Source organism: Helianthus annuus, chromosome 14 (genome assembly GCF_002127325.2).
Source record: "Helianthus annuus cultivar XRQ/B chromosome 14, HanXRQr2.0-SUNRISE, whole genome shotgun sequence".
NCBI lineage: Eukaryota > Viridiplantae > Streptophyta > Magnoliopsida > Asterales > Asteraceae > Helianthus > Helianthus annuus.
The window spans coordinates 20505306-20529031 of NC_035446.2; the positions used below are offsets into that span (position 1 = coordinate 20505306).

Below are 23726 nucleotides of genomic sequence, written 5' to 3' on the forward strand. Positions count from 1 at the left end.
GCAGCATCTGCAACATCTGCTTCATCTCCAGCTGAGCATTGGAATTTATTTCAACCTATGCTTCATCAGCAAAGACAATATGCTGATCAACAACATGAAGTTCAAATTCAAATGATCAAAAATCTGATGGAAGCTAGGTTCAAGGATACACAAGCAGATATCAAGGCAATTAAGGCCCATTTACTACAAACCACTGGCACTGCTCATCCTTCAATCATCTTTGTTGACAATCCTCCTGATAATGCCAAAAAGGGGGAGAAAAAGAATAAGGGGTATGAAGATGGTCTATACATTAAACCAGATCCATTGTCTAAACTGGTTGTGGAAATCCCTAGGCCAGATGGTTCCAAAAAGGTTGATGAGACTCAAAATGCCTTTGCTACATTAAAAGTAAACATGAAAGAGTCAATGGAAATAAAAGGGTCTAAAAGGTTTGCTCAGGAGAAGAAAGTTTTGATGGAAAAGGAAGAGCAGGGTACTTCTGAACCTAAGGAAGAGCAGGAAAGTTCTAAACCTAAAAGAAGACAGCTTACTAGAAAAGTATGGCAACCCAAAACCACACCTTCTAGAACCATAAAACATACTCTTCAAATCTCTAAAAGTTCCTCTCATCAAACCTCCAAACCAACAGATGTTGAGACACCTGTTGTATCAACAGTTGTTGGTACTTCAGTGGTTTCAACAGATGTTACCCCAACAACTGCCATCACTACTACATCAACTCACATTCAATCCACTGCCATACCAAAAACAACCTAACCACCAACATCACCTGCCAAAAAGCAGAAGACAACAGTTGACACATCAACTGTTGTAATGACAACAGTGGTTGAAGCACCAGTTGTTTCAACAACTGTTAGTCAGACACCAACCACTTCAATCACCACCACTCAACCCACAAACACTCCACCAACTTCTCCAAAACCCAAAAGGAGAAGGGTAACCAACATCGTACTGGAAGATGACACTTCCCCAACTCCAACATCTACACAACCACTGTCCCTTGTCACCATTCCAAACCCTGTTCCATTATCTTGAGCTCAAGTTCTGAATTCAAACACTGCTATTGTTCCTGTGGGATTACAATACCCATTGGATCTTCTAGCAGTCAAAGAGGAGATAAAATCATTTTACTTTGAACATGACCCTGCAAAAAGGAAACTTCCTTCCATTCAAGGTTATCCTTTCCCAATAAACATAGAAGAGTATCTCAAAGTAAAAGCTCAACAAGCAGAAGATATATCTAAAAGGGATACAGAGGGAAAGTCTGACAAAGAGATTCAAAGAAATCTGCAAAACCTGCTCACCAAGGTCAGAACTTTAGAACAGTTCTCAAAAGACCTTTGTCAAAAACTGTTTGAAAGAGATGATGAAATACTATCTTGAATATATCATGGCATACAAGAAGTACAGGGCAGAAAAGCACCAGTACAAGGAATGGACCATCAGTGAGCTAGAAAAGGAGACAGCCATAATTCAAGAAATGATTAAAAACAAGGTAAAGCAGACTCCTCCAGTGTGGGCCAAGTACAAGAAAAATGTACCAGAAAAGACCTTAATGCTGAAAAGAATGAAAGAAGAACTGATAACTGCTGATTATGGGCCAAGGAACCAAGTTACAAGATGGTCAGAGGATAAAGTGTTAGCCACTTACAAAAAGTTGGAGGAGTTGAGGAAAAGAGATCCCACTACTCCTAAAAAGCCTGATTATTCAGAAGCAGTGGTTCCAGTCAAAAAACAAAAGTTACCAATCAGGAGACCCACTGTTCCAACTGCTGCCATTTATTATCAAAGAAGGAAACAACAGCAGATGGACGCAGTAACAAAAGAAGACCAGGCTTCAGAAGAGTATATCATGAAGACGGTTCTTCAGACACTTATGGTAGAAAACCAAGACTCAACACAATCACAAGACCCTGCCATAGTTGTCATCACCAGGCCTCGATCTCTAAACTCATCAGCAATAAAAACTCACCCAAGAAACCCACTGGATTCAACGATACTAAAGTGGAAGTCTGATAATCAGACCCACGTATTGACTCTGCTCAAATATAATGGTGAGGTGAAGCATATATCAAGGGAACAAGCACTTGGCCTGGGTGTTGAAGATCTACATGATCTCCTTGAGCTTTCACTGTGCAAGGATAAGGATGATACAAATTCCATGGACTTTGAATTACAATTCAAAGGACAAGTCAGAGAATTTTTGATGAGGCAATAAAAATCCAGAATAATGAAGAGTTTTGGCATCATCGGTTCCAGGGGGAGATTGTTGGGATTGAACCCTACCAAAGGAACAGTTGATAAAGCCAAAACTGGATCAGATAAGTGGATTCACAATAAGCAGTTGTTTGCAACAGTTCTTCCTCCTTGAATGTGGCCTAACATCTGATGACCTCTATCTACTACCCTTCTACAACAACTGCTGATCCTCAACAACTGATGAGATATAAAGACTGATGAAAATGAAACATTGATGCTCAACCTACTGTCATGATTCAAGTACTGCTGAAGACACAAAGCACTGCTAGGAGTATAACAGTGGGATAAGAAGCAGTAGTTTAGTCTATCCTTTGTATTCATTCTAATTAGTAGTTTGTAATAGCAGTAGTTGTATAGATCAGTGGTTATAGGTTGTTAGGAGGTTAGATATCACTTTCATGGTGATGTTAGCAAAGATGCTTCAGTGGTTTGTTCGGTACTATAAATAGAACAGTACCCTGTACTGTTCTATTAGCTCTCTTCTTCACCAAGTCATTCTGTACGAACAAATCACTGTGAGCTCAGGCTGAGGGGGAGACTTTGTGCATGCATGCAGTAGTGTTGATTATTGTAACTAAATACAATCATTCGATTCTATGTTAAACATGTTTGCTGAAAATTGGTCTCTCTTTGATTGTGTTGAAAGTTTATTCATCCAATTTCGCTGCAATTATTTCTTATTCATCTTCATTTTACTTAAACAAACACAATCTTATCAAACTCAGATCCTAACACAGAAGGTACAAAATCCGCCAATATTTTCACCATCTATAAACAAATCAAGAAATTTCTGAACATGAGATGCCTCGGGTCGTCGGACTCATCAAAATGAGTTGTTGGACATCGGTGAAGGTCATCGGTGAAAAGTCACCTCAGGGTCGCCGGACTACCCCACCATACTGTCAGATGTGAAAGTCAAAAAACAAAACCCGGATGATAAATTTCTCAAAAAATAGATTATGATTACCAAAAATAAAATTAAGAAAAAAACTCTTGCTTCTCTAATCATAAAAACACAATTTTTAAGATCAAGGAACAAAAACTAGAAGACTCACTTGATGATCTTGTGATTCTTCTTGATGACAGTGGAGTCTCCATTCAAACCCTTTATGTTTTACAAAAAGATTTACAGAAAGGGTCACCGGGGAATTGATTTAAAGAAAGATTAGAGTGGTGAGGTCCACCGTGGACCACCGGCACCACTGGGGACCACCGGCACCACCAGGATGAAACAAAAGACAATCGGCACCACCGACTGAAATATAAAACCCACCGGCATCATCGGCACCACCGCACCACGGTGAGTGAGCAGAGAGAGAGAGAGAGAGAGAGAGAGAGAGATCTGACAGCGGCGGAGATCACAAAAAAGGGCATGTAACTCATCCTCTTCAATGGCGATGGGGACTACGACATCGGGCGACGAAGACCGGCGACCAACCGGAAAGCACACCAGCCACGACTCCATCCACAAAACAACCGAAAAACATCTCAACGGAGAACCTAACAACTTCCACCACCGATGATGGAGGGTGTGAAACCCAAGTGTTAAAGTGCTTATTTTGGGTGTTTTATTACGTTCTAGGCGATTGTATGTTTCGAATATGATATCTACGGGTTTTTGGTGGTTTTACAGGTTAACCGTACAAACCAGTAAAGTTGGAAGGTTTAGTGATGAAATGGAACACGCATGGTGATGATCGAGATATATTACGATATTCGGGATTTGATTCAGGCCAAAAGATAACTTTAATGCGCGAGAATTACGAAGCAATGAAGTCCAGGGCCTTTGGGTATTTTATCTAAAGTTGAAACGTAGTCTACGAAATTACAAGCATAGCCTACGGTTTATGTGGGAAAAAGAAACAGAATTCACACAACGTAGCTTACGGTTTGTGAGCATAGGCTACGGGTGGTGGTTTTTTTTTTGTGTGTCCAAGATTCTAAAAGGGTTGTGACCTTAATAAAAGGCACGCACATGGGCCGATCATATGTGGAGGGCCTGACTTTGATTTGGGCGGCACATCTTGGGCCGACAACACATACAGTGAGTTGGATCACTCATCATCATCATCTTGACTTGGAGGGATATTATAATATCTAATCAATTAAAAAGAAGAAGCGAAGATCAATTGGGCCTCACATATTTGGGCTTGGACTTGTTTTTTTTCACGCGGGCTTTCACATTGGCGGCAGACCTTGGACATAGGGGGATGAATTGTTTTATGAGGAGGAGATAATCATGACAGCTCGACGGAGACGAGGGTTTCAACGATGGTTCGACTGTGTGAAAATCATCCCACCAACATGAGCGGCTAGTCTCCTAGTGGTTTCCTCCAGATGGAGGGTTTTTGTAAGTTAGACAATTTTATGTGTTTGTGACAATCGTATAACTTGGTGATCTAAGCATTCGATGCTTTTCACCTTGATTTGATTTAATTTATTGGTTGTAAAGAATTGCATTTATTTAAATCTTAATTTCTAATCATTCAGTTCCCGAGAGTTCTAGTAATTGGGATATATTTGACATGGGATTAGGGTTTGTAATTGTAATTGATAATCATTCGATAACCTCCCGTTATGTATTGACCGGAGTACTTAGTCGTTGGTTATCACAATTGATGAATTAGGTTAAACACTTATGTCTATGTGAGTGTTTCGATTAAACACATAATTGAATCTAGCTATAAAACCTGAAATCTGGAGGAACCATTGTTCTTTCTATTGATTTAAATCTCACATTTAGTTTGTAATTTTTAGTTAATCCACAAATCAAACAATCATCAGTTTATTTTTTTATAGTTGTTAATAAATACTTAACATTACACACTTTCCACAATCCTCCTCTGGTTCGATATCCGACTTACTCTAGCTACTTTATCCCCAATTTCTACTACCAACTTCAATATCTCTCATCACCACTCAATGGCAGCCAACTTCTTACCACCAATCGCCACTCTCTCCGGCGCCGCCACCACCACCACTCACCGCTGCTCTCCACCGTCCCCTGCCAACACCGTCTGTCCCCTGCCACCACCATCAGTCCTTCATCCGCCGCTCTCCACCATCCCCTACCACCACCATCAGTCCTTCATCTCTCAAACCTCTCAGATTGGTTTGGATGTGTGTGTATAATATTAAGAGAGAGAGAGAGATGCATTTCATTTTTTGGGGGTGTGTAGATGAAAAAAGTCTGTGATAAGACTTTAAAGAAAGAGAGAGAGAGAGTAGATTTAACATTTTCAGTAAATTACCAAAATAACCTTTAGGTTTTAAAATAATAGTGTATAGGTGTCATAATCCGATTAATGCAGAGGAGTTCTCGCAACTGGGGATGGTTTTCATTTGAACGATCCCTACATATATGTATGTGTGTGTGTGTGTATATATATATATATATATATATATAGGAACAAGATCAGGAGAGAACGCCTCAAAGTGTGAGAATGGTGAGAACGATTCTCAGCGAAAAGATCTTAGTGGTTTGTGCCTGAGATTGATGCGGTGACATTTTTGTAAATAATAGGGGTCTTGGAACTACTAGGAGGGGTAAAATAGGAAGATCCAAACAAAGATGCACATGCTAATCACATGCCATTTCCCCCATCATATTTAAAAGACAATAACTTTTTTATATGTGATTATTTTTCGAAAAACATTACACCATAAACTCAGCGTTTTTTATCTTTCCAACGAGTATACTATTGATATACTTTTCGAAAAAAAATTAACTGGGTTTTATGGTGTTTTTCTGAACTGGGTGTTTTATGGCGTTTTAGACTAGGTATTTTCATGGCGTTTTTCTAAACTAGGTGTCTTTATGGCGTTTCAACTAGGTATTTTCCTGGCGTTTTTCTGAACTGAGTGTTTTATGGCATTTTCAACTGAGTTTTTTCATGGTATTTTTCTGAACTGAGTGTTTTATGGCGTTTTTACAGTACAGATTATGATTTTTCTGAGCTAAAAAATATTAATTTAGGCGGTTACACATAAACCGCACAAAAATCAGCATAAAAATATTTTTTTTTGAGCTGTTGTAAATTATAGCTCAAAAAATAGCTTTTTTTGTTATGGCGTTTTAACTTTACTGGGAGTTGGCTCAAAAAAATGTTTTTTTTTTGAGCTGTTGTAATTTATAGCTAAAAAAATAGCTTTTTTGTTATGGCGTTTTAACTGGGAGCTATATGGCTAAAACAAATGGTTTTTTTGAGCTATTGTAAATTATAGCTCAAAAAAATAGCTTTTGAGTGTTTCAGGGCGTTAAAAAATGGTTTTTTTTGAGATATTGTAAATTATAGCTCAAAAAATAGCTTTTGAGTGTTTTATTTCGTTTTAACTGGGTATTTTTCATGGTGTTTTTCTGAATTGGGGGTTTTTATGCCGTTTTATTTGAACACCCAGTTCATGTGAGTGGGTTTTTTTTGACAATATTACCCCTTAGTGTAATTTAACATCAATGTCACATGTCACCACCAAAATCGTTCTCACCGTTCTCTCTAAATCCTGACCCTATATATATATATAGGGTCAGGATTTATAGAAAACAGTGGAAAGTGTGAGAACGGTGAGAACGCTTATGGATCGTCAGATCAAAACAATCAATGGACTAGATTGCATGGTGTCATTTTCGTAAATAACATTAATTTGATTATGTGGGAAGCGCTTCATTAAGGGTAAAAGGGTCTTTTACCGCTCAAATTCAAAACGCCAACGAATGATAAGACGCCATTCAAAAAAAATAAAACGCCATTAAAAACAAAACACCAAAAATTAGTGATAAAACGCATTGGATATTACAGGAAGACGAAACAACACAGTAACTGAATTTCAGTTATTAACATTTATTAGAAGAAATTCCCTCTTAAATTACGCGCCAAAAACATCATTATATAAACGACGTAAAACATCGCTTCCATAATCACTTCAATCTATCCATTTCTGCAAAAACATATTTAACCAAAAACGCCAAAAATGGCAACAATCGTTTGGTGGAGATACACTCTGGCAATCAGGCGATTCTTCTTGCGTATTGACAACAGAAGGAGGGTGTATGTTAGGACGATCAAGGCAATTTTAAAGATGGAAGAAGAGGTACAGATGGGTATCCTATCTCTTGGCATCGCTCTGGATAACGAATGCCATGAAACACATATGCTTATGAAAGCATTAACAAGGAAATTTGGACCAATCAAAGCAGATGTAAAGTCGGACCCTGTCATGACATCATGGCGTTTTGATGATGAAACAAACATGGTGACCGTTATATACGACAGCGGAGAGTAGGAAGATTACTGGCTTGAAAACATCATGACAAAGCAGGGGCTTGGGTTCATGGAAGAATTGCATAACGCCACTTGTTTGAACACAGAAATCGACTCAAAATTGGCGTTAATGCAAGACATGTTCAAATGGAGGCTTCAGAATCTTCAGGAACAATAAGCCGATGAAGGTGAAGGTGCTGACATGGATGAAGATCAAGATGAAGACTCCGAGGAAGAAAATGACGCAAGTGATGGATACTTTTCGGATAAAGTACCTTCTGACAAAGAGTTTTTTTTTTCTTCTGTGTAATCTCCTTTTTTAAGACAATTAAATGATATATTTCTCTATTTATTTGCAAAACCCCAAAAAAATACTACAAAAGGTTATTGTTTACAAAACGCCAGAAATAACAAAAAAATATTTTTCCTGCTTAATATTTTATTTTCTCCGTTATTGTATTTTCTCATCTTGGTCTGCATAACGCCATTTAAAAAAACGCCAAACTTGGCAGATGGGACGTTTATCACCCTAGAAACTGATAAAAGCTAATCAAAACAGTAAATACAAATAGTAACTGAAAAGACAGTTACTTTATTACTATAATTTATTATAATAAAAAAATCTCGCCTAAACTACGCGCCAAAAAACTCCTATAAGAGAAGGGTCTACACACAATGAATTGATCACACTCAGAAAACAAACGCCATATTCTCTAGAAACCACTCAAGTTAAAACGCCAAAAAAGGTTAGTTAAAATAACCACAGATGGCAAAGCTTTCACTGAATGGATTCTTCTCTGAGGAGCTTATCTCTATAATCTTTTGCTGAATGAGATAGACAAATATTCAAGAAAAAGAGACTGATGACAGTGATATGTCATCATGTGAGCTTTGTTCTTGATGGATATATTGATGGCATGAAGGGATCGATACCAATGTAAAATGCTATTTTGGACTCCATTATTATAAATAGCATCAAGAAAGAGTTGATCTTCAATGACATGCCACCAAACAAGAATATCACACCAAAAAACAGGATCCCACTAAGAAGCTTTGTCTAAAAAAGACGGGGTTTATGTAGGAAAGTTGGCATCTAGCTAAGGTATTCAAAGGTTCAAAACACCAAAACAAATTCAAGAAGAAGAGGCGGATGACAGTGAAGATTCGGAAGAGAAATTAGATTACCATTTTTAATTTATTTTTCTTTTTCATTTTATATTGTTTTGTTATCAAATTATCTGTTGTTTTGTTACCAAAACGCTGCTAGTGTGAAAACTGTGAGAACGGGTGCTGGCAAAGTACCTTGTCAAATGTATTAAACGACAAAAAGATCCACTAAACGCCATAAAAAACATTTGGTCTTATTAATCTTATGAAAATATTAATGAGTCGTACTGAATTGTTATACAACGCCATAAAACGCCAAAAAAATTGACCAGAAAACACTATAATGCCAAAAAATTATCTATGTGACATAAAAACAATTAATTCAACGCCAAAAAGTTTAATGAATATAATTAACGCCAAAATAATCTTAGACGCCAGAAAATGTTATTGCGCGTTGGGAAAATAAAGAGAAAAATGCTCGGATAGTCCCTGTGATTTGTTCATTTTTCACCTTTAGTCCCTAACTTTCTAAAATTACACCTATAGTCCCCAAGTTTTTTAATTCCGTTCCCGGATAGTCCCTGGCGTGGATGGGGGTTAGTTTTTTGTGTTAGGTGCGTGTTAAATGACAAAAATACCCTTGCTTTCAAATTAATAACTAAAAAGTTAAAAGAAATATAATTAATATTTTACAATTCATGTGGGACCCACAACCCACCCTACCCACTTCATCTTCCCCACTCCACACCACCACCACCACCTTCAACTGCCATAACCATCCCCATCAAAAAATGCTTTTATTTTACCGTTCCTGAATTCAGAAGTGGTATCAGAGCTCTGCGTGTAATCGTTGATCGAATTAGACGAGTTTCGGTGTAATTTGGTGAAATCGGATTGAATCGGTTGGTTTTCTGTTGAATTTCAAACTAATTCGGTTGGTTTTTGATTTGATTCGGTGTATTTCGATGTGCCGTTCGTGTATTTCGGACTAATTTGATCGATTTCGGATCGATTTTCATTGATTTTCGGTTTGTTTTAGTAAATTTCGGATCAATTTTTTTAGGTGTTGATTGACTGTCAAATCGTGTTTTCTGGTGAGTTTTTGTCACGACAGTGAAGTACGATGTAATCGTTGCCAGAGGTAGTGTTAGAGCAACATATTAGTCTCTGGTGTTGATTAAGTGTAATCCGTATCGTAAAATTTCGTTTTTCCGGTAAAGCATTTTTTAAAACTTTTTGTGACCGGTGGTGAAATACGGTGGACTTGCAGGTTGAAAAAAATTGATGTTTGTTACTGTATCGTTGAATATTACTGTTGCTGTTTGTATAAAACAAAAGAAAATAGGATGGAAAAGTTGATTTGCAGGTTATTAGATCTAAGATTGAAATTGTTAGGCTGATTGATATTTGGTATGTGTGAGTGTTGTTGAGGTAATTGTGAGCAATAGAAGTTGAGTGTTTGTGATTTGTTTCAGAAACGAAGAAAGAAGTAGAGGTATCATTGAATTGGTTAGCTGCTGGTTGTATCGTAGATACTGTTGTTTGCGACAGTAGTGTTAGAATTAAGAGTTGCAACTGAATTTTATTGAAAAAGAAGTAAAAGTGTTAAGTTGCAGAGTATAAGCAGGTTTTTGTTGGTGGTGGTGGTGGTGGTGAAGGGTGGGTCCCACATAAATTGTAAAATATTAATTATATTTCTTTTAACTTTTTAGTTATTAATTTGAAAGTAAGGGTATTTTTGTCATTTCACACGCACCTAACACAAAAAACTAACCCCCATCCACGCCAGGGACTAGCCGGGAATGAAATTCAAAAACTTGAGGACTATAGGTGTAATTTTAGAAAGTTAGGGACTAAAGGTGAAAAATAGACAAACCGCAGGGACTATCCGAGCATTTTTCTATAAAAGAAGATTGAAAATACAAAAAAACCCCTCACCCCCTGATCATATCCCGCGCCACGTGTTGGGCCAGGATGCGTTCTCACCGTTCTCACATTTTGGGCGTTTTCGCCTGATCTCGTTTCTATATACATATATATATATATATTATATTATGGGAAGATTAACGTATAATATTCCTTAACGTGCGATGGTACGATATTAAATTACGCATGTTATATAATTCAAAACCTAATCACACATAACAAAATCATAAATCATGCATGAAAAAAAATCATAACCATACGTGATTATGGTTTTTTCTTCATGTGTGATTAAGGTTTTGAGTTTTATAACATGCGTAAGTTCATATCGTACTATCACAGGTAAGAGGAATTGTATTTTACTCTCTCTATATATGTACAAATATAATGAATTGAAGTTATCAGAATCTATATCTATATTATTATATTAATAAATGAAAAGGATTTGGGCCATGTGGCATGTGATGGTGGAACCAATTGCTGACGTGGCATATTATGGTGGAACTTTTAGGTGGGAAGCATTCTCAATACTTCATTCAATATTGGACACGGGATCCGTTTTTATATTGGGTCAAAATCTGGATTTGGGTCACCCGTCTCTCGAATCCCTTATATTGATTCATCTTCTTTCTCAAGCTTCAATATTCTCTACAAACCCTAGAAACTAAAGCTTCCCAGCCACACTTCTTTTTGTATTGAGTCAAAATCTTCTTTTTGTTCGTAGATTATCTTCAAGTAAGTTTCAATTTGAGTTCCCGATCTATTTGTATATATCAGCGATTTTTCAATCTCCCTTTGTTAATCGGTTCGACTACAAAATGCCCTAGATGCCACCTCTGGCGATGACATCTAGGGTTTCGACGAGTTGATCTGAACCGACAGGCGTTGACGGTGGTTATTCCATTGAAACCCTATACATGATTTTAAAAATTATGACAGACAAAAAATATCAAGCTTGGTTTATAACAAAGTGTCGCTAATTGGCCTCCACGTTCGATTGGTTAAAAACTCCAATTTAAAAGTGATCGCATCCTTTAACTTCATGATTTTATTCTGCAAGTCAAACTCCACAGGTATATCATCACATATATATTTATTTCTGGAGATCACAAAACCAATTAAATAATTATGTTTTAAATTGTTTACGAGATAATTTACTTTTGTTGTTTGGTTTCTAAAGTGACAATTTAATGTTCTGTTCTGTTTGGTTGATTTATTTTAGCAAGATGAATTCTAATCTTAAAATATGAATTCTAATCATAATTTATTCGCTGCACATATTGAATTCAGAAAAGATGGTCTTATATGCCAGGAAGGAAAGCTAGAGGCTGGTGTTCATCTACTTGGGAAGGTATGCTATGCACATCTTTTATCCAAAGTTAAAAAGTTTAGTTGTATTTTACTATTTTGCATATTTATGTTTGACAATAATATTTTTTTCTATATATTTTAATTAGCAGTGGTGGAAGAGGGTTAAATAAAAAAAATTTGTCTTTGGGACTTTATATTACCTACTAATATATTCGGTTTTTGTATGGATGGCAGTCTTACGGAATCAAGGTTGGATATGGTGGCATTCCTGGTCCTTCGTATGGAAGAGACGCGTCGGCTTCTCAAGCAGGAGAGATATCGGTAACTATTTGTCTTTGGGTCTTTTTGCTGTTTTATAGTCTGTTTTGTTTCTAGGTTTTGCTTTTCTTTTTTATTTTCTCTGTCGTCGTTCGTCGTATATAGCTTTTTTTTTATTTTTAGGGCAAGTCTGATCGGCAGATAGTTGGTCGTCACGATGTCGTTTCTACTTTTTAAGGTGGAAAGTTGGAACCAAAAAGTCAGAAACACGCATAGTTGTTGAATTTGCTGATTACTATATTTATTTATTATCGTATAAATACAAATACATGTCTTTTGATCAACTGTATGACGATGGAAATAATTTGTATATGGTTAGGCATTCAATATACCCTGAACACCTGTGCATACCGTGTAGAGGCCCTCCATGTTTTATAAATAAGATACAAAATTATAACCAAGAATCCAAGGGGTTACACTAAGACAATCGAAGTTGGTTAATCTAATTTGGTGTTGTCTTCACATAAACAAAGTGCCCATTTTTACCCTTTTTAGTCAACCCATATTGTGCCCACCCTCCTAAAAGTTTCTGAATTCGCCAATGTATGTATGTGTATGGGTTAACATTCTTTTCAACCAGAGATGGAAGTGGCGATTGATGAACTCTGTTAGGTCTCTTTCTCTAACGTTGTAACGTTCCATTATAAGTTGGCCATCTTAGATCACGCAAGGTTAGGTAACATAATGCTCATATCTATTCATACAATCTCTTACTTCGATTTATTGTTGGATCGTTGTTGACCCTGAATGAGTCGATCAGAAGAGTCGTTTATCCAATTCAAATGCGGAATCGATGAATCAGACGCTCAAACTAAATATAATGCTCCACTTTATTGATTTTGACAAAGTTTACAACCTGGAAGCAATTCGGCAGCACTTTGTTACAGATTCAGAACCGTTACAAATGAACTAACCAATGCACTATATATAGAGTTCCAGGTTCGCTTATGCGTACATGCCCTTCGAGCGAACCTGAATGACTAATAGTGGTTCGCTTATGTGGTTATGCACATAAGAGCGGACCTGTGGTGTTGGTGTGGTTCGCTTATATGGACAATGTCCATATAAGCGGACCTCAATGCTAAATCACCATTTCTCGTTTCTCGAACCTCGTGCACACAATATTCTATCCTATCCTAATCTAATACATGATACAAGACGAAGTCAATAGACGTAGTGCACCAACAGACTCCCCCTCGGATATTGACGAAGTCTTCAGTGAACATTCTCTGTTATGCCACCTCTTCGGTCTTGATCATCTTTGCCAACTTGTTCAGATTGTAACAATATAAGTATCCTTCAATTTTCCTCTTTGATCATCTTTACAACTTCATCATCAGTAAGCTCCCCCTCTCGTCAAGCTTCCGTGCTTTTAGAGATCGACACCTTGCTTTTCAGCTACAAGCTCTTCAGTCTTCAAACTCCCCCTTAAACTCTGCTCTCGGGATCGTAGTCTGGTATAACATCTGCAATTCTCAAACAAATGATACGTAATAATCATTTTAAAAACCATTAACCAGAAACCGTAATCTGGCTCTATCCAATTCTCTATATCATTTCCCCTATCAACAATCTTTACAGATTTTGACAATATAAAGAATCCAACTCCCCCACAAATTATCATTCAAGTTCAAGTTAATGACCTTGAAGATATCACAAATTTGTTTTTGAAGTTTTCTAGAAATTTCAAGTTTCAAATTAATGAACTTGTTTTATTTTCAGAAACACAATCAGCTTACTTAGATTTTGAAACTCAGCAACTCAGACATCGGTTTATCGAAAATAAAGCAGAAATCAAAATCTTTTTATATTTTCTGAAAATATAAAGCAGCAAAGAAATATGTACAAACATATTTACAGACAATATTTTTGATTGAGTATGCGTCAGAGGATCATATCAGTTTTTGACAAGTCACAAGCACCGTTGAGCTTAGTTACACATTAAGAATTAAACAATTCACTTAGATTGTCGATATACTGATCCATTTAAATTTTCATACAAATTTCAACTGATTCAGGATACGATTTAGATGTTTTAAGAACTTAAACTCATTCATGTGTCCCATCTCTTGAATATACTCTCGTATCCAGAATCCCAAATATTCAGTCTTACAGGTGAGTATACCACAGATGATATCTGTAAGGGGTTAGCTGCGAAACCGTGAGAGCGCAGGTCAGAACTTCCGTTCAGCAGAGAGATGACGGTTCGACTTTTGGTGTGTCCCCTTTAGAGGATCTTTTAGCATTACAACAGCAGCGACTATCAATTTTATTGTTTCATCAGCTTGCTGAGGGCGATGCTATGTTTCAAGCATTTTGCAGAAAGTATTATTCGGGGACTAGGTCAGTACTTCCATACAGCAGAAGTCCCAGAATAATACCCCAGATATCACTGAGTATAAAGACCTAGTATCTCAGAATATGGGACATTTCAAACGAGATTTCAGGAGTTACCTATATATCCAAGTAGTGTTCCCCACGAAATAAGCAAGTGTTTGAATTTAGGTTTATATCCCGAAAAAGTTTACTAAGTGTATAAAAACCTATCGGCATATTATCAGTGAGACTGTTTAACGCTATTTAATCATTACAATTCTTTAGCCTACCGTAACTGTCTACTGATGTACTATCATTTCCTCTTTTTACGCAAAACTCAATTTTTTGAATTTTATTATGTTTTTGACTTTTTCAAATTTTCTAATGTTTTTGTATTTTCTGACAATACTTCTCCCCCTAAAATGCAAAATCATTAAAGAAATTTGACAAACCAATACTGATAGCTTTGTCTCGCCATCCATTTTCTGCATCTCATGCTCTGTTTTGCAGAAAATATAACATACCCCCATGATTTACAACCCATTGATTTTGACAGTTAGAAAACTGTTCTTCAACCTGTGACAATAATCATGCTTGTTCAGCCGTGAGGGTTTCGGCATAGTCCATCAGCACTTATTCTAACAAAATTAACCACAACCATCACAAACATCAACCAAACAAACAAACAACAAACAAACAAATAACAAACATCACATATTGTTCAAATTTTCACAAAACAACACACAAACTCCCCGTCTGACCAAACCAGGGTTCATCTTCTTCCTACTCTAGTGCCAGGCTACTCTTATTTGCATTCTGACAAACTTCTGCACCATTGAGTACCTGCACATTCAAGCTTTATCAAAGCACAAACAATTTGACACAAACAAAATTTAAATCAATACAGATAAATGCCGATTCATGCTTCGCGATAAAGGAAGCTCCGGCAATTCAAATTGTTCAATCAAACATTGTGTCCACCCAAGCCTCATCAACCTTGGGTGTAACCTTGACTCTAGCAACCCGAATCTTAAAGTTTTCAGCTTTGAGTGGTGGAAAATTTGCATCATAGGCAATCGAAATTGAATCCTCAGATGTTTTCACCTCAGAAGTCGAACTTATTGTTTCAGTTTTTGATTTCCAAATTTGTTTTTGTTTCTCAGTTTTCTTTCCAACTTTCTCATCTTTTATCAAATCAACAAGTTTCTTAACACTCCACGCTTGACCATTTGGTGTTCCACGTTTGTAAAAATGTGAACCTTTTTGAACACTTTGGTTTTGAACAACAACTTTTGGTTTCTAAACATCTTGGGGTTTTGTCATAACAACTGATGTTTTCCAACTTTGTGTTGTTCTGAATCTGGGTGTGTGAGAATTCCAGATTTGTCTTGAATCGAACCTGTTCTGGTTAGATTTCCAACTTTGATTCGAAGCAAACTTGTTTGTGTTGTACCTCCAAGTTTGTTTTGAATCAAATCTGGTTAACCTTTGTCTCACATTCTCAGATTTTTGTTTCTCAGCATCAATCTTCATTTGATCAACATCCACAGGTTTTAGATTTGGACACTTGCGTGCAAGATGTCCTTTTTGATCACATTTGAAACATGTTCTCATGGACACATCTTTGACCTGTGGTTGTTGCTTTCCCTTTTGTGCTTCAAATTCAGCATTAGACTGTCTCATTTTGAGTTCTTTTTCTTTTGCTAAACTATCTCCTTGAACAAAACTCATTTTTTCTTGATAATTTGGCATCACAATTTTCTTCCAATTTTGTTTCCTTTTATAACCCAACCCAGCCTTCATGTTTTTCTTTTTGACACCCGGTTTGTTATAAAAAGTTTTGTGACCTTTACCAGCAAATTTTGAAATTTCAGATTTTTCAATCTCAACCATTTTGAAAACTTGATCAACTTTATCTGAAATCACATTCTGAATCGGGAATACAACATCTAAGAACAATTTGTCTGATCCAATCATGGTATAAACCAATCCCTTTGAATCATCATTCAAATTTTTCTTGGATTTTGTGTTTTGCAGATATCCATCATCAAAGTTTCCCTCATCTTCATCCTGTGATTCAGTTTTACCTGTATCACCCGACTTTTCTTGAAAAACGCTTTCAACAACCTTACCTACCACCTCTGAATCACTGATATCATCAGATTTGGTATAAATCACATCGATGTTGTCGGGTAACTGATCAACCATGTTGATTACTTTTTCCACCTTTTCGCCATCATAGAATGTATAATTATTCTCCAACGGTGGTGGAACTCGATGGTATTCAGACCCTTTTCCCTTTTTGTTCTTTTCAGACACTTTCTCATCGGGTGTGATGTTGAAAATACGTTCCAGAATATATGAAGATGAATGATAGCTTTGCAATTTATTGACCAACTTTTCTTTGTCTGCCAATTCTTGTTTAAGCTTAGCAACATCATCAATATATTGGTTTACCACTCTTTGTTTATCTTCAAATCTAGCTTCAAGAAATTTAGTGTTTCTTTGACAAGCACACAATCTATCATCTAGACTTCTGACTTTACTCTTTAAAGTTTCATACGCTTCTTTTACAGTTTCATATGACAGTTTCATTACATCATATTCTTTTTGCAACTCTTGAATTTTGATGTCTTTTGGAACACATTCGTTGCAAACAGCTGAACACTTTTCTTTTAAAACCTTGTTTTCTATTTCAAGATCATCACATTTTTGTTTCAATTTTTCATTTTCTTGTTTCAAAAACTTTTCAATTTCACTCATCTCATGACATTTTTCTTTGAAAATTTTATTTATTTTAGTAAATTCAATATCTCTGTTGTTGAGTTTTTCATCTTTCTCAATACAAGCACTGCACGTTTCCATGCATTTCTTGCATTGCTGTTCAGCTTCATTATCAATTTTATCAGAAGTATCAGTTTGAATAATTACCTCAATGACTGGTACTTTGGTTTCCTCAGTCTTCTGAATCTGATCTTCTTCAGCGACTTGCACTTTGTCTTCAACACCTTCCTCGGCTTTCTTTTCAACCTTCTTCACTTCACTCACCACCTTCTCACTTTCAGTCACAATCTCTTCGACTGTCATCTTCTTTTTCTTCTCCAGACTAGCAAAAATTACTTTCTGAATGCCTTCTTCAACTTTCTGTTTGTATCTTGGATTCTCTCTAAGGCCTTTGCACCAAACATCCACAGTAAGAATAGCAGCAACTAGTGCATCAAGGTCAACTGTCTTTGGATTAACAGTTGGGTTTCCTTGAGGATCAACATAACATTCTTTATCTTTGCTCCACCTTCCTGCCCATGTTGCTTCTCTGTAAGCATTATACACATCATCCAATCTCATACGAGCACGTCTTTCTTCTCGAGTCAGTGTTACTTCAGCCACCATTGCTTTAGCTTCCACTTCAGCAACCTCTTCGTCATGTTGACTCCAATCATAACCTTCATCATCATAGATGATTAAACCAGGTGATTTTGCCTCTATCAACCCCTCTTTCCAATCAAGATTTTGAACCATAGATTCATAATCACCATCTATATTATCCACATTTGATCACAAAATGACAAAGCAGCTCTCTTTTCTTTGGATGATACTCCATCAATTTGCTTTCTGATTGGCTGATCAGTGTTCTTGTGATATATTGCCTTTTTGTAATAATCCTCACGAAACGGATTTACACTTTCATCAGCTCTGTTGTTTGGACATTCTCTTTTAAAGTGACCTCTTTCCTTACATTTGAAACAAGTTACTTTGTTCTTGTCAAAACCCATCTTCGTTTCAGGTCCTTCCAAACATCTTCTACCAGTGATCTCCATGAATCGTTGTGCTCTTGAAATGACACTTGCCATGCACCAACGTATATCCATGAGTTCCATTTCTTCTGGATCCACCTGATCGTAATCCTCTTTCGTCATGTTAGGATTTCAATTCTTTCCTGCGATTAATCCTTCGTAAGATACCAGAATAGAGGCTAAGAAACTCATATGTTGTTGAGCAAATTCATTGTTTAGCAATGGAGAATTCTTCCAATCAGAGTTGGAAGTTGCATTTGATGATCCAGATGCAGATGATGAATGAAATCCTGGATCATAACTTGAAGAAGTATTCTTTGATGTGTCACTAGTCTTTTCTGCCGTAAACCCCGTTTTGATTCTTGGAGACTCATTGATTCTTGAAGACTCATTGTTTTGTAACAACCCTCTTCGATAGTACAAACCAACATTTTGTTGATAGTTAGAACTTGACATCTTGTTTTGTTTTTGAATCAACAGATCATGCCCCTCTATCTTCTCTATCAATTGATCTAATGTTAGTTTATCAAAATTAACATCATTTTTCAACACAATCACATATGTTTTCCAATCATCTTCATGAGGTAAAGCTTCAACCAGTTTATCTACCATCTCTTCTCTTTCTTTGTTAATTTCGAATCTCTCAACTCAATCTTTAAGTGACAAAAACGTTCAATCATTTGACGAACTGTTTCATTCTTCATGCAGCTAAACATGTCAAACTCCTTTTTCAACAACGAAATTTTGTTTTTCTTGATATCTTTCCCTCCTTCAGCTTTCACTTTTAATGCTTCCCAGATTGACTTAGATGTTTCACCATACTGAAGCAGTGAGAAAATATCCTCTCTGATAGATTGTTGAAGTAGAGTTTTCATTCTTAATTCTGTTGAATGCTCTTTCTTATCATCTGCTGTGAAATCTTTTAGTGTGATCAACTCACGTCTTTCATTTCTTGGTTTTACATATCCCAAAGTTAAACAAATCCAGCTATCATACGCATAAGCTTGCACCCAATTTTCAAATCTTTCAAACCACCAATGATAGTCTTCGATATTCATGAGCTTAGGTGGTCTTTGGTGATTTCCGTACACGTTATCGTAACTCAGACATTCCGATATCACTTTCGTAGCATTCTTTGGTGTAATTGGTGTATCTTCTGAAGTGAATGCGTTATAGAACGTGTTGTAAAACTCTTCACCATAGTCCGACATCTTTACTCACCTGGAAGTCAATGACCTGGAAGCAAACAGACAAACTGAATCAGTTAAAACAATCTCAAGTAATTTTGAAATACACTAATACTCGATTGTCGTGAAATAATCTTGACACTTGGACGAAATCAGATTGAACAAATGAGCGAAACCAGATTTGTCAAATAAGCGGACCACGTTGACAAATAAGCGGATCAAATGAATTGACAAATAAGCGAACCAATCAAATCGACCGAATACGCGAACCCATCAATGTATGAATAAGCGGACCAAACAAGTTCAATCGAGCGGACCAGTTAATGTTCGTTCGAGCGGACCTAAAATGCCCTAAAAGCGAACCGAATGAGCGAACCAGCAAAGCGAACCGGTTTAAACTGCACTTTGGAACGGACCAGAAAAGCGAACTGGGAAACTGTCGAATACGCGGACCTACTTCACGAAGGGTTTTTGATCACTTTTAGGCCTTATTTTGTTCTGATTTTTTCAAGGGTTTGTTATTGTCCACTAATACACGTCCTGTGAAAAATTCGTCCGATTTTAACCGTGGAAACTTGTCCAATTCGAAAAAGAAGGTGTAGAAGATAGAAAACAGATCAAATTTGAGCTGAACTCTTCCTCCTGTGCTCTGATACCACTTGTTGGATCGTTGTTGACCCTGAATGAGTCGATCAGAAGAGTCGTTTATCCAATTCAAAGGCGGAATCGATGAATTAGACGCTCAAACTAAATATAATGCTTCACTTTATTGATTTTGACAAAGTTTACAACATGGAAGCAATTCGACAACACTTTGTTACAGATTCAGAACCGTTACAAATGAACTAACCAATGCACTATATATAGAGTTCCAGGTTCGCTTATGCGTACATGCCCTTCGAGCGAACCTGAATGACTAATAGTGGTTCGCTTATGTGGTTATGCACATAAGAGCGGACCTGTGGTGTTGGTGTGGTTCGCTTATATGGACAATGTCCATATAAGCGGACCTCAATGCTAAATCACCATTTCTCGTTTCTCGAACCTCGTGCACACAATATTCTATCCTATCCTAATCTAATACATGATACAAGACGAAGTCAATAGACGTAGTGCACCAACATTTATGTAGTTAGACTTCTGCTTGATAATTACCTGTTAAATGAATCCGTTGTGATGTTGATTTTGTAGCTATGGAGATGGTGAGCTAATAGATTATGCTGCCACATTGTATAAATGGTTCCAAGGTAAATATCCATCAATAAGTTTGAATATTTATACAAGTATTGGGTATGAGTTTTGGATTTTTTTATTTAACAATAATCCCTGTAAAACGAGAAGGCAAAGGTTAACTTTTTCAATTACTATTAGGGCTATTCAACGGTTCAGAACCTGACTAGACTGAACCGAGAACTGTTATACGCTGAATATAAGAATTAGAACCGAACCGTTTAAAACCCGCGTCAGTTCGGTTGAGAAGAACAATAAGCTTTGAACAAAAAAATATCTTTAGAGCTCAGGCTACCATGAAATATGCAACAATTTTGATTATGAGATATTGCATATTATAGTATCTGTTGAAGTAAATGACTAATGAAATATCGTTTTTTGTGATTCCAGGTTCTTGAAACAGGTAACAATTTGATATGTACTTTTCTCCGCAATTCGCTCTCATTCCATCCGCATCCGCCTCTCATAGTTCCATCATTAGGATGCGGATTTCGAATAGTAGGCTACATCCCCCAGGTAACAATCGATTGTCGTGTTATTTTAACACTTTTTGTATTTTGTTAAACTGGTCTATCTGTTCATGGTTATAATCTGTAGTTGGCTATTCTTTTATCTACCATCTTCAATGTGACATGTTTTTTGGTCAATTTCGTTCAACCTCTTATGAAAGCAAGGCTGATATGGATGAAAGCAAACCGGTATATTTATATTTAGTTTTTGATGCTATCATTTATGCTTCTAAAATTGGAAATTAAAGGGTTACAATCCTTTTTTGATAGGTTGCACTTGCAAATGAATACGACATTAAATTCTTTGAAACCATACCTAAATTGCCAAATATATAATTTTTCTTCAAAGATCCAATTACTTGTCTAAGATGAATAAACATGAGCACAAATTAGTTTGTCATACCGTTTTTTTAGAGTGCAAATACTAATCTAAATGTGGAGCACCTTTTCTTTTCAATTGCAAATGGATATCAAGCAGAGGCTTTTCGCCACTACAACAAAAATGGCTTTTTAGGACCTTTTCGGTGGGACTCTTGTAAAAGAGGGTCCTAAAAAACTATTTTATAGGACTAGTGAACTTTCGGGTCCTTTTTTAATATACTCTACTAAACCGGTGTCCCAAAAGACTATTTAATAGGATGGATGATTTTTTGGGGTCCTATTATCATATAATTTAATAGGACACTTAAATGTAGATCCTAATAAAGTACTTTATAAGACATTTAATTGTTAGTGTCCTATTGTGTGGTACTGTATTAGAACACTTGATCATCTGGGGTCCTATTATAATATAAATCAATAGGACACATTGTAATTAAGTCATAAATGTTCGTGTTATAGGACCCTTTCTAGTCGAAGTCATATTAGAACTTAACTTAATAGGACACTTGACACTTGGGTCTTATAACTTTAAACTTTATAGGACGCTTAACCATTGTGGTGTTATTATAATACACCGTAATAGGACACTTGATATTTGAGTCATAAAACATTAGTTTTATAGGACGTTTATTCGTTAGAGTTTTATTATAATATAACTTAAAAATGTGTGACCAAAGGTTAAACTTATTACATCTTTAAAAATTCCCACCAAAATATTTTATCCTAAAACATAGACTTAACCCCAAAATATTTCGTCCTAAAACTTCTCCAAAAAGTAATTCATTCCAAAACTTAAATTTCCCCCCTAAAATATTTCCTCCAAAACTTAAATTTCCCCCGAAAATATCTCATTCAAAATTTCCCTCTCAAATAGTATTCTCGTTTAAAAAATCACATTATTTAATATTAGAAAACAAAAAAAATTTATTACATATTTAAAATTCAAAAATTAAATATTATAGATTGTAAACCATATTTGTTTTCTTCTAGATAATATGTTAATGTATGCATATTAGTTACGTTTATATACGTTTGTAATGTATGCATATTAGCATGGGTGTCGAATTTCTTGTACCGACTTGTTTTTGGTACCCATTTTTTGGCGTTTTGAGTACTGGTACTTTCGATCGGTTCGTTACTTACCGAATTTTACTTTCAAATAAAAGTACCATACAGTATCGTACCAAACATTTTCGATACCAGTACTTGTACCCATTTCGGTATCGGTATTTTCGGTACCGGAATGTTCGGTACAAGTACCGAGCTCATCCCTAATCACAGATGTGTTAATATACCATATTGGGCCTTAATAGATCATAATGGCCAATATTGGGTCATATATGTATTAATGAACCATGTTGAGCCTTAATGGATCACAACTGATAATAGTAGATCAAACATGCCTTAGTGGATCATGTGGGGCCTAAATGGATCACAATGGCCAATAGTGGATCATACATGTTTTAATGAACCTTATTGAGCCTTAGTGAATCACAATGGCTAATACTGGATCATACATGTCTTAAAAGACCATATGGGTCTTATTGGATCATAATGACAAATAGGGATCATATATGCGTTAATGAACCATATTAGGATTTAATGGGTCAGAATGGATAATAGTAGATGATAGATGTCTTAATCGACCATATTGGGTTTTAATGGATCACAATGGACACCTGTAGATCAAAATGTCTTAATGGGCCATATTGGGTCTAAATGAATAACAATGGCCAGTAATGGATCATACATGTCTTAGTGGACCAAATTGGGCCTTAATAGATCACAATGGCCAATAATAGATCATAGATGTCTTAATCGACCATATTGGGCCTATACGGATCACAATGGACACTAGTAGAAACATGTTTTAATAGACTATATTGGGGCTAAATGGATCACAATGGCCAATAGTAGATCATATATGTCTTAATGGACCGTATAAGGCCTCAATGGATTATAATAACCAATAGTATATCATATATGTGTTAATGGACCATATTGGGCCCTGATGAATCACACGGACACTAGTAGATTAAACATGTATTAATGAAACATATTGAGTCTTAATGGATCACAATGGTCAATAAAAGTTCATATATGTTTTAATGGACCATATTGGGCTTTAAT

At 36.2% G+C, this 23726-nt stretch overlaps 1 long non-coding RNA gene across 2 annotated transcripts; it reads left to right on the forward strand.

The window, feature by feature from the left end:
- The first annotated feature begins 11209 nt into the window (after window positions 1–11209).
- On the forward strand, window positions 11210–21391 carry LOC118486419. 2 transcript variants are annotated; one of them, XR_004878976.1, is made up of 5 exons: window positions 11210–11285; window positions 11841–11901; window positions 12096–12855; window positions 20668–20723; window positions 21097–21391. It is a non-coding gene; the product is annotated as an uncharacterized LOC118486419 (long non-coding RNA). The 2 variants fall into 2 exon arrangements; XR_004878977.1 differs by having other exon boundaries at window positions 12096–12182.
- Window positions 21392–23726: the final 2335 nt, after the last annotated feature.